At 46.0% G+C, this 11,700-nt stretch overlaps 2 long non-coding RNA genes across 3 annotated transcripts; one reads left to right on the top strand and one right to left on the bottom strand.

Annotated features, from left to right (window-relative positions):
• Positions 1-3,876: 3,876 nt before the first annotated feature.
• On the bottom strand, positions 3,877-6,376 carry LOC140706755 (uncharacterized). 2 transcript variants are annotated; one of them, XR_013539380.1, is made up of 2 exons: positions 6,328-6,376; positions 3,877-4,043 (listed from the first exon to the last, which is right to left on the bottom strand). It is a non-coding gene; the product is annotated as an uncharacterized LOC140706755 (long non-coding RNA). The 2 variants fall into 2 exon arrangements; XR_013539379.1 differs by lacking the exon at positions 6,328-6,376 and adding an exon at positions 4,214-4,575.
• A 4,004-nt stretch (positions 6,377-10,380) lies between these two features.
• LOC140706738 (uncharacterized) lies at positions 10,381-10,847 on the top strand. Its single transcript, XR_012086586.2, has 2 exons — positions 10,381-10,508; positions 10,681-10,847. It is a non-coding gene; the product is annotated as an uncharacterized LOC140706738 (long non-coding RNA).
• Positions 10,848-11,700: the final 853 nt, after the last annotated feature.

Genomic DNA, 11,700 nt, shown 5'->3' with positions numbered 1-11,700 from the left:
TCCAATTATTTCAGTAAATTAATTAATCCCAGTAAAAGGAGAGCATTTATGTTAGCACGGCTAAACATCTTTCCATCAGCCGCTCATTTTGGCAGATTTGCTAACATACCACGCAATAACAGACTCTGCCCCTCTTGCTCATTTGAGCCAGACTCTCTAGATCACATATTACTCCGTTGCCCGGCTCACCAATACCTACGAAACAATATCCTCGAACCCCTTCTGTCTTCTCTCCTTGTTTCATTTGTTGATCCTCTTCCTATCCTTCTAAGCGACTACTCGGCGACCATCTCCAGTTTGGTAGCGGATTTTCTATTAGCGGTCTCCAAGCCAAAACTTCTCCCCCAATCCCCTCCTGTATAACCTCTCTAGTTTGTATCTTCAGGATTGCTTTCCTTCTGTTTGCTATAGTATGGTGCCAACTGTTACTGATGTACACATACTTTAATGCCAATAAAGGTTATTTTAAAAAAAAACTATTTTAAAGATGACGAACGTGTAGAGGAGTAGGCATGGAGCCATTGGAAGCGTTGCAGGTGTGTTCTCTTTCTCCCCTCAATTTTAGCCTTTCAGTGGACAAGCTGAATCCCTAGATAACGCTACTCTTTGTGACTCTTAGTAGATAATGAGTAAGCTTGGAAACTATGGAAAAAACTGCTAATTATTAATAAGAGTCTGGATAATAAATAAATACAGCCAGTGGCTGTGCTTTGCATGCTTGTATTTTCCTTATAGCTGATGTTGCAGGCAGGTGGCTTAACTATCTTTTTCCTGGGACCCTGTATTTTAGGAAAATTCACATTGACCTATTTGCTGGAAGAACTTGCTTTGTAGCTAGAGATTTGCAAACCTAAACATGTATCCTCAGAATCCGAGCTGAATGGAACATACTGTTGGTTAATAGGCACAGGACTGCCTCCCCCCCTCCGCCGCCACCCCTACAGTGTGCTTCTGGATCAGGCCTTTAGTACCACTGCAAACATCAGTTATGGAAAGATGTATTCTCAGTATAAGAGTTATGAATGGTACCCTCGAAAAAGGTCCTGCGAATGATCACACCACATGCAATTCTTAGCACAGCAAATTTAGTGCCTTAGGCCCCAAGGAAAATGAAAGAACACAATTGTGGCTGTCTCTCAAACCGAAAGAAATCAAGGCTTGCTTTCATAGACACCTGAACCACTAGGCGCTCAGAGGCAGTCGCTGCCCTCAAGCAGATGATTTTGCAGTACCTGTGTATTTTTGCCATCTTAGCTCCCACCATGCTTAGCTCCCTCCCTCATACAGGCATGGAGAAATGATGTGTTCCCAATTCCTGTGACAGCACAAGGCCCCACACCAGGACTTCACCAAGACCCACCCAGGCATTGGGCCCCAGATACAATGAGGGGATGGGAAAGATAAACTCGTTACAGCCCCTGACAAACAGGACAACACTTCAAAACCATTCCGGAAAACTACATTTATTGGTTTTGGAAAAGAGGTTAAATGGGTATATCCTCAGCGAAGACAACAGTCTGGTTCATCTCCAGGGGGACGCCTGCCTTGTGGTCCCTCGCACCCCCCTGGGGAAGAGGAAGCCTCGGGCCCTGCAAGAGAAAGAGCGAAAAAACCAGCCAAGTGGGGACCTCCTCCTCTCCTGTCAACAGATGCTTCTGGCAGTACCCGAGAGAATGTTGTCTCGTGTGCTCCCAGAGGCATCTGGTGGGGCCCTTTGTGAGATACAGGGAGCGGGACTAGATGGGCCCTTGGCCTGATCCAGCAGGGCTCTTCTTATACGTTTTATTTATTTATTTATTTATTTATTTATTTATTTATTTATTTATTTATTTATTTATTTATTTATTTATTTAATTGATTTATATCCCGCCCATTTGGTAAGTCGGTACCACTCTGAGCGGCTAACACAAAAAGTATAGAATTATAATAACATAAGTACAAAATATAGTAATCATAAATAATAAATAGGAAAAGAAGAAAGAAATAATTTAAATTAGCTTAGAAGCTGGCAGGAGGGAAGGCCTTGACATAAAGCCATGTTTTTAATTGAGTTTTGAATGTACCCAGCGAAGGGGCCGCGCGAATCTCAGGAGGGAGATTGTTCCAAAGGCGTTCTTATGTTCTTAAGGAGCTGAAATTCCCAAAGCTTCCCAATATCATATCAATAATATAAGCGAATTCAGTGTTAACAAATCTGGAATAAAACATTAATCATCTTGTACTTCCTGTGATAGTAAAATGTGATACATGTGGTTGTGGAATTCATAGAATCAAGATATCATAAAATAATTGAGATAGAAGGAGCGTAGAAAGCCATGGGGTCCAACCCCCTGCTCAATGCCGTAATCCAAGTCAAAGCAGATCTGACTCACGGTTGACCAATATTCTCTTGAACGCCTCCAACGTGGGTGCACTCACCAACCTGCCAGGGTCACTGGTTCCAACGTCATACTGGCCTCTGAACTAAGTTGCTAAATCCCTAGATTACGCTACTCTTTGTGACTCTTAGATTATGAGTAAGTTTGGAAAGTATGCTGCTAATTATTAATAAGAGTCTGGATAATAAACTAATACAGCCAGTAGCTGTGATTTGCATGCCTGTATTTTCATTATAGCTGATGTTGCAGGCCGGTGGCCCAACTGTCTTGTTCCTGGGGCCCTATATTTTAGGAAAATTCACATTGACCCATTTGCTAAAAGATCCTGCTTTGTAGCTAGACATTTGCAAGCCTAAACCGGGAAGTGTAGGTTGGCAAGCAGTAAGCAGTGAGTTCCATTCAACTGAGCTGAATGGAACTTACTGGTGGGAACAATTTAAGGATTAAAAAACAACAACAAAAAGCAGTCACAGGCCTGCCTCCCACCCCCCTCCGTCGCCACCCCTAGAATGTGCTTCTGGATCAGGCCTTTAGTACCACTGCAAACAACAGTCATGGAAAGATGTATTCTGAGTATAACAGTTGAATGGTACACTAGAAAGAGCTCTTGCGAATGATAACACATGCAAACAGCACAGGACAGGCTTTTGCCCTTCAAATCAAGAATACAGGAAGCTTCTTAAGTGTGTCTAGTAAGCTGGCAGCAAATTTAGTGCCTTAGGCCCCAATGAAAATGAAAGAACACAACTGTGTCTCTCTCTCAAACCGAAAGAAATCAAGGCTTGCTTTCATAGCCACCTGAACCACTAGGCGCTCAGAGGCAGCCACTGCCGTCAAGCAGATGATTTTGCAGTACCTGTGTATTTTTGCCATCTCTCCATGGCATGGATCCACATGAATTATAGTGTACACCCATCTCCAAATCATTGCCCATCTCCATTTCCTTGGTTGTGGCACTGGGGTGAGAGGTTGGACTGTAAGCTTCTTTGATGTGGCATATTTTCTCTCCACTTATACTTCGCAAGGAACTGTCCATGGAGTGCTCATGGTGTTGATGATGAAGATCAGGCTTGCCAGGTCTCAGAGAATGGCTGGGCTCCCCTGCATCTCCAGGTCAGACAGACAAATGTCAGGAGCAGTGGTGGAAGGGAAGGAACCAGTCTCGTTTGTTGTTACGGGGTGGCCATAGTGTTTGGGTACCCAACTCCAACCCTCTTGGAATGGCACCAGGGCTCACTGGCGTCCTGGGTCTGTCCAACACAAGACATAATATACAGTGCTTGCTTAGGAGCTCAGGCAGGGAACCCCCCATGCCTAGCTCCCTCCCTCAGACAGGCATGGAGAAATGATGTGTTCCCAATTCCTGTGACAGCACAAGGCCCCACCCCAGGACTTCACCAAGACCCACCACAGGCTTTGGGCCCCAGATATAATGAGGGGATGGGAAAGATAACCCTGTGACAGCCCCCACCAAAAAAAGGACAACACTTCAAAACCATTCCAGAAAAGAACTTTTATTGTTTTTGGAAAAGAGGTTAAAACGGGTATTATATTTTAAATTTAAATCGGTATATCCTCAGCGCAGACAACAGCCTGGTTCATCTCCAGGGGGACGCCTGCCTTCTGGTCCTTCGCATCCCCCTGGGGAAGAGGAAGCCTCGGGCCCTACAAGAGAAAGAGAAAAAAACAGTTAAGCGGGGAGCTCCTCCTCGGCCGCCAACCAGCTTCTACCCAGGCGTATCCACCCACCAGTGTTCTGGCAACTTCATCCCGAAGTTCCGCCTGCCAGCCCATTCACACACAAACACCAGCCACCCCCCGACACACATACACACCTTCACTCCACCAGTCATTCACAAACAAGCCCAGGCTTCCATCCACTGATATTCGCACATCTTCCGCCAGCTGGTTTCAGGAGGCCAACTTCCACCGGCTTCATCCGCCAACCTCTGCCGGCCTCTGCCTTGTGGCCTCAGCCACCTTCCGCAGGAAGATCCCACCGGCTTCTGTCTGCCAACGTCCACCGACTTCTCCCCGGTCTATCGCCGACAGCAGACAGCTTCCAGCCAGGGATCTCCAGCGGTTCACTCGCAAAACCGTTTTGGCAAGTTCAGAAGTGGCCTTGGGCAGAAGGGCTGAGTCCCCTGCAGGCGCTGCTGCTCTCTCTGCCCGACTGCCCTCCGGCCACTGCCTCCTGCCCTGCCCAGCGAGCCCCTTTTATCTGCTAGCAGAGAGGGGGGGGCTCTGTGAGGTGACAAAGACCCAGGAGGATGATGCTTTTGGGTTGCCAAGGCAGCAGCAGCAGCAGCACCTCAGGATTGGCTGAGTCATGAAGATGATGTCAACAATCCCTCTGATCATGGGATTCACCCACAACAGCTTTGATTTTATATGATTTTATATATATTTTTAATTAGTGGCCTATAAATGTATCCCCAATCACCAATCCGTCTGATTGTTAAATCTCCCCATGTTGGCCTTCTGACAGGATTCTAGGCTGTTGCTCCAAAACTTTATCTTCCATCGTTTGCACCTTAAGGAACTTTCCTAAGCTCTAAGCTAGGAAAAAAATTAAAGTAATAAATGAAAGAGGATGGGCACAGTCACACAATGCAGCCTTCGACCTTTTGTTTTTGTTGCTGTTGCCTCTTTTTGGACATTATTTCTCTTGCCCTTGCCATGAAAAAGATATTATAAGGAGCCCGTTAGGAAAAAACCTAAGTGTTTGAAACACATACCAATATTTTAACACCATCCCTGCACTTTCAAAGATGCAACTGTGTTTCAAAGATGCTCCCAGCCTTTGGAACTCCCTCCAACTGGAAGGTAGACATCTTTGCTGTCCTTTCACAAGGCGCCGAAGACCTTCCCATTTAGGCAAGCTTTCCCTTATGGACTGGCTGCCTGGGTTAGGACTTTGAATGGACCGTTGTGCCCTATTGCTTTGAATGTGTTTTTAATGTTGCATTTGTTTATTGTTTTTAGTTGTGTTATTTGTTCCTTTAAACTCCTTTTTCCAGCACCTTTTGAAGTGTGGCTGTCAGGGACTGTACCTGTAACTTCCCGAACGCCAGACGTGCTGCTGGCCTCTGAACTAAGGTGCTCTCATTGCTGGTGCAATCACTGGCCTTAGGTGGCCTTTGGTTATAGACCTTCTACGCAGGTGCTTGCATACTGGTGTTTGCGTAAGGTTTGAGTAACGTGCCCTGGCTAATTGAAAGGTGTCATGGAGTATCTGGGTCACGTGGCTGGTCATGTGCCTGATTTGTGCAACCAGGATGTACCCCAGCACCTCATCCATCAGCTGCAGGTAGCCATGGCAAGTTACTCATATCTTATGCAAATGTCGATAGGATTCCAATTAAAATGTCTTTAAAAAGAAAGTGCTTCCTTTCTGTCTCCCTTTCAGCGTTGAGCAGATTACTCCAAAAGTACTGCAGACAGTTGGGTAGACATCTGTTTCCCTCAGGCTGGACATACATTAGGACCCCTGTATCCGCTGGACCAGTATCCACAGTTTCACTTATCCGTGGTCTGAAATTTTGAAAATGATTAAAAGAAAAGGAAAAAACTAGAAATAGGTATTTTCACAACGTATTTACCCAAACTGGCCATTACAGGGAGCCCGAGACCATACTAGGTATTGTTATTGTTGAAGAATACATAGCATGGTCTCTGGCTCCCTTGGTTGGTCAGTTCTGGCGATACAGGTGAAAAGACATATTCTTGGATTTTGCTCTTTTACCATTCTAGTTATTATTATAGTGTTCACTATTATCCACATTTTGCAGCATCTGTGGGGGGCTTGTAAACATTTCCCCACAGATATGGGGTTCCAACTGGGCTTTCTGATTCAGAAACTGTGTTTTCCACTTCCAAAGTCACTCTCCGTGACAACAGTTGTACATACATAGTGTGTCGTGCATACCCGTACAGATTGCTTCCTTACCATACTGGTGAAATCAAGTCGCAGCCAGCTGAACTCACACACCTGCTAACACAAGAAGGGAAATACACTATAAAATTATGCAGAAGTTGAATAAAGTGGATCGAGGGAAGCTCTTTTCCCTCTCACGCAATACCAGAACCAGGGGACACCCATTCCAATTGAGTGTTGGGAGAGTGAAAACAGACAAAAGAAAGTATTACTTTACTCAGTGTGCTGTTAATCTGTGGAACTTCTTGCCACAGGATGTAATGATGGCATCTGGCCTAGATGCCTTTAAAAGAAGAGTGGACATATTCCTGGAGGAAAAGTCCATCACAGGTTAAAAGCCATGATGGGGATGTATAATCTCCAGGCTTAAAAGGAAGGTACAGTACCTCCGAATACCAACTGCAGGGAGAGGGGAATCAGGAGACAGGTATGTAGTTGTCTCATGTGCTGCCAGAAGCACCTGGTGGGGCCACTGTGAGATACAGGGAGCGGGACTAGATGGATCCTTGGCCTGATCCAGCAGAGCTCTTCTTATATATTCTTATGTGCTTAAGGAACTGAAATCCACCAAGCTTCCCAATATGTATATCAATAATATAAGCGTATTCAGTGTTAACACCTCTGGAATGAAACATTAATCATGTTGTACTTCCTGTCATTGCAAAATGTGATACATGTGATTTGGGAATTCATACTGCAAAATCATCGGCTTGAGGGCAGCAACTGCCTCTGAGCCCCTAGTGGTTCAGGTGTCTATGAAAGCAAGCCTTGATTTCATTCGGTTTGAGAGAGAGCCAAAGTTGTGTTCTTTCATTTTCATTGGGCCTAAGGCACTGAATTTGCTGCCAGACGCTAAGACACACCGAGAAGCTTCCTATATTCTTTATTTGAAGGGCAAAAGCCTGTCCTTTTTTTTCCTAGCTCAGAGCTTAGGAAACTTCCTTATGATGCCAACGATGGAAGATAAAGTTTTGGAGCACCAGCATAGAATCCTGTCAGAAGGCCAACATGGGGAGATTTAACAATCAGACGGATTGGTGATAGGGGATACATTTATAGGCCACTAATTAAAAATATATTAAATCACATAACATGTTGACACCATTTTCAGGACTCAGCCAAGAAGCTGCACATGTTTAGCCTTGAGAAAAAGGGGACTGAGGGCAGATATGATAGCACTTTTCAAATACTTAAAAGGCAGTTGTACTGAGGAGGGGCAGGATCTCTTCTCACTCACCCCAGACTGTAGGACACATAATAATGGGCCCAAATTATAGGAAGAGCAGCATGACATTGGAACCAGTGACCCTGGCAGGTGGTGAGTGCACCCACGTTGGAGGCATTCAAGAGAAAATTGGTCAACCCTGTGTCAGATCTGCTTTGACTTGGATTATTGCATTGAGCAGGGGGTTGGCCCCATGGCTTTCTACGCTCCCTCCATCTCTATTATTTTATGATACTTTGATTCTATGAATTCCACATCCACATGTATCACATTTAGCAATGACAGGAAGTCCAAAATGATTAATCTTTTTTCCTGAGGTGTTAACACTGAATACACTTATATTATTGATAAACGTATTGGGAAGCTTGGGGAATTTCAGTTCTTTAAGCACATAAGAACGTATAAGAAGAGCCCTGCTGCATCAGGTCAAGGATCCATCTAGTCCCGCTCCCTGTATCTCACAGTGGCCCCACCAGATGCCTCTGGCAGCATATGAGACAACTACATACCTGTCTCCTGATTCCCCCCTCCCTGCAGTTGGTATTCGGAGGTACCTTCCTTTTAAGCCTGGAGATTATACATCCCCATCATGGCTTGCAACCTGCGATGGACTTTTCCTCCAGGAATATGTCCACTCTTCTTTTACTAAGAGCACACTGGGTCAAGAAATACTTTCCTTTATCACTCTCCCAACACTCAATTGGAATGGGTGTCCCCTGGTTCTTGTACTGGGTGAGAGGGAAAAGAGCTTCCCTCTATCCACTTTATTCATATTCTGCATAATTTTATAGTGTATTTCCCTTCTTGTGTCAGCAGGTGTGTGAGTTCAGCTGGCTGTGACTTGATTTCACCAAGGGAGCAATCTGTATGGGTATGCACGACACACTATGTATGTGCAACTGTTGTCACGGAGAGTGACTTTGGAAGTGGAAAACACAGTTTCTGAATCAGAAAGCCCAGTTGGAACCCCTTATCTGTGGGGAATTGGTTACAAGCCCCCCCACGGATGCTGCAAAATGTGGATAATAGTGAACACTATAATAATAACTAGCATGGTAAAAGAGCAAAATCCAGGAATATGTCTTTTCACCTGTATCACCAGAACTGGCCAACCAAGGGAGCCAGCGACCATGCTATGTATTCTTCAACAATAACAATACCTAGTATGGTCTCGGGCTCCCTGTAGTGGCCAGTTTGGGTAAATACATTGTGTAAATACCTATTTCCAATTTTTCCCCTTTTCTTTTAATTGTTTTCAAAATTTCAGTATCCATAAGTGAAACCGTGGATACTGGTCCAGCGGATACAGGGGTCCTGCTGTATGTCCAGCCTGAGGGAAACAGATGTCTACCCAGCTGACTGCAGTACTTTGGCAGTAATGTGCTCAATGCTGAAAGGGAGACAGAGAGGAAGCACTTTCTTTTTAAAGACATTTTAATTGGAATCCTATTGGCATTTGCATAAGATATGAGTAACTTGCCATGGCTACCTGCAGCTGATGGATGAGGTGCTGGGGTACATCCTGGTTGCACAAATCAGGCGCATGACCAGCCATGTGACCCAGACACTCCATGGCACCTTTTAATTGGCCAGGGCACGTTACTCAAACCTTACGCAAACACCAGTATGCAAGCACCTGCGTAGAATAGGTGCCTGGCATCCATAACCAAAGGCCACCCAAGGCCAGTGACGGCACCAGCAATGGCAGCAACTTAGTTCAGAGGCCAGCAGCACGTCTGGCGTTCGGGAAGTTACAGGTACAGTCCCTGACAGCCACGCTTCAAAAGGTGCTGGAAAAAGGAGTTTACAGGAACAAATAACCCCACTAGAAACAGTAAACAAAAGCAACACTAAAAACGCATTTAAAGCAATAGGGCACAACAGTCCATTCAAAATCCTAACCCAGGCAGCCAGTCCATAAGGGAAAGCTTGCCTAAATGGGAAGGTCTTCGGCGCCTTGTGAAAGGACAGCAAAGATGTCTACCTTCCAGTTGGAGGGAGTTCCAAAGGCTGGGAGCATCTTTGAAACACAGTTGCATCTTTGAAAGTGCAGGGATGGTGTTAAAATATTGGTATGTGTTTCAAACACTTAGGTTTTTTCCTAACGGGCTCCTTATAATATCTTTTTCATGGCAAGGGCAAGAGAAATAATGTCCAAAAAGAGGCAACAGCAACAAAAACAAAAGGTCGAAGGCTGCATTGTGTGACTGTGCCCATCCTCTTTCATTTATTACTTTAATTTTTTTCCTAGCTTAGAGCTTAGGAAAGTTCCTTAAGGTGCAAACGATGGAAGATAAAGTTTTGGAGCAACAGCCTAGAATCCTGTCAGAAGGCCAACATGGGGAGATTTAACAATCAGACAGATTGGTGATTGGGGATACATTTATAGGCCACTAATTAAAAATATATATAAAATCATATAAAATCAAAGCTGTTGTGGGTGAATCCCATGATCAGAGGGATTGTTGACATCATCTTCAGGACTCAGCCAATCCTGAGGGTGCTGCTGCTGCTGCTGCCTTGGCAACCCAAAAGCATCATCCTCCTGGGTCTTTTGTCACCTCACAGAGCCCCCCCTCTCTGCTAGCAGATAAAAGGGGCTCGCTGGGCAGGGCAGGAGGCAGTGGCCGGAGGGCAGTCGGGCAGAGAGAGCAGCAGCGCCTGCAGGGGACCCAGCCCTTCTGCCCAAGGCCACTTGCCAAAAGGGTTTTGCGAGTGAACCGCTGGAGATCCCTGGCTTGAAGCTGTCTGCTGTCGGCAATGGACCGGAGAGAAGTCGGTGGACGTTGGCAGACAGAAGCCGGTGGGATCTTCCTGCGGAAGGTGGCTGAGGCCATGAGGCAGAGGCCGGCAGAGGTTGGTGGATGAAGCCGGTGGAAGTTGGCCTCCTGAAACCAGCTGGCGGAAGATGTGTGAATATCAGTGGATGGAAGCCCGGGCTTGTGTGTGAATGACTGGTGGAATGAAGGTGTGTGTGTGTGTGTCGGGGGGTGGCTGGTGTTTGTGTGTGAATGGGCTGGCACGCGGAACTTCGGGATGAAGTTGCCAGAACACTGGTGGGTGGATACGCCTGGGTAGAAGCTGGTTGGCGGCCCTTGCAGGAGCTCCCCAGTTAACTCTTTTTTCTCTTTCTCTTGCAGGGCCCGAGGCTTCCTCTTCCCCAGGGGGATGCGAAGGACCAGAAGGCAGGCGTCCCCCTGGAGATGAACCAGGCTGTTGTCTGCGCTGAGGATATACCGATTTAAATTTAAAATATAATACCCGTTTTAACCTCTTTTCCAAAAACAATAAAAGTTCTTTTCTGGAATGGTTTTGAAGTGTTGTCCTTTTTTTGGTGGGGGCTGTCACAGGGTTATCTTTCCCATCCCCTCATTATATCTGGGGCCCAAAGCCTGGGGTGGGTCTTGGTGAAGTCCTGGTGTGGGGCCTTGTGCTGTCACAGGAACTGGGAACACATCATTTCTCCATGCCTGTGTGAGGGAGGGAGCTAGGCATGGGGGGTTCCCTGCCTGAGCTCCTAAGCACGTATATTATGTCTTGTGCTGGACTGACCCAGGACGCCAGTGAGCCCTGGTGCCATTCGGAGAGGGTTGGAGTTGGGTCCCCAAACCCTATGGCCGCCCAGTAACAACAAACGAAACTGGTTCCTTCCTTTCCACCACTACTCCTGACATTTGTCTGCCTGGCCTGGAGATGCAGGGGAGCCCAGCCGTTTCCTGGCACACCAGCTCATTCTCTGAGTCTTGGCAAGCCTCACCATCAACACCATGAGGACTTCATGACCAGTTCCTTGAGAAGTACAAGTGGAGAGAAAGTATGCCACTTCAAAGAAGCTCACAGTCCAACCTCTCATGCCAGTGGCACAACCGAGGAAATGGAGATGGGCAATGATTTGGAGATGAGTGTACACTATAATTCATGTGGATCCATGCCATGGAGAGATGGCAAAAATACACTGGTACTGCAAAATCATCTGCTTGACGGCAGTGGCTGCCTCTGAGTGCCTAGTGGTTCAGGTGTCTATGAAAGCAAGCCTTGAGCAAGGCAAAAGTTGGAAAATAAATAAATAAATAAATAAATAAATAAATAAATAAATAAATTCATGGAGAAAATGGGCTGCTTGAATCATGGTGGAATCAAGGTTGTTTGGTGGAGCATAA

The sequence above is a fragment of the Pogona vitticeps genome, chromosome 1, assembly GCF_051106095.1.
Source record: "Pogona vitticeps strain Pit_001003342236 chromosome 1, PviZW2.1, whole genome shotgun sequence".
NCBI classification, from domain to species: domain Eukaryota; kingdom Metazoa; phylum Chordata; class Lepidosauria; order Squamata; family Agamidae; genus Pogona; species Pogona vitticeps.
The sequence above is the reverse complement of the archived record's forward strand: the minus strand, read 5'-3'. Positions and strand labels throughout refer to the sequence as shown.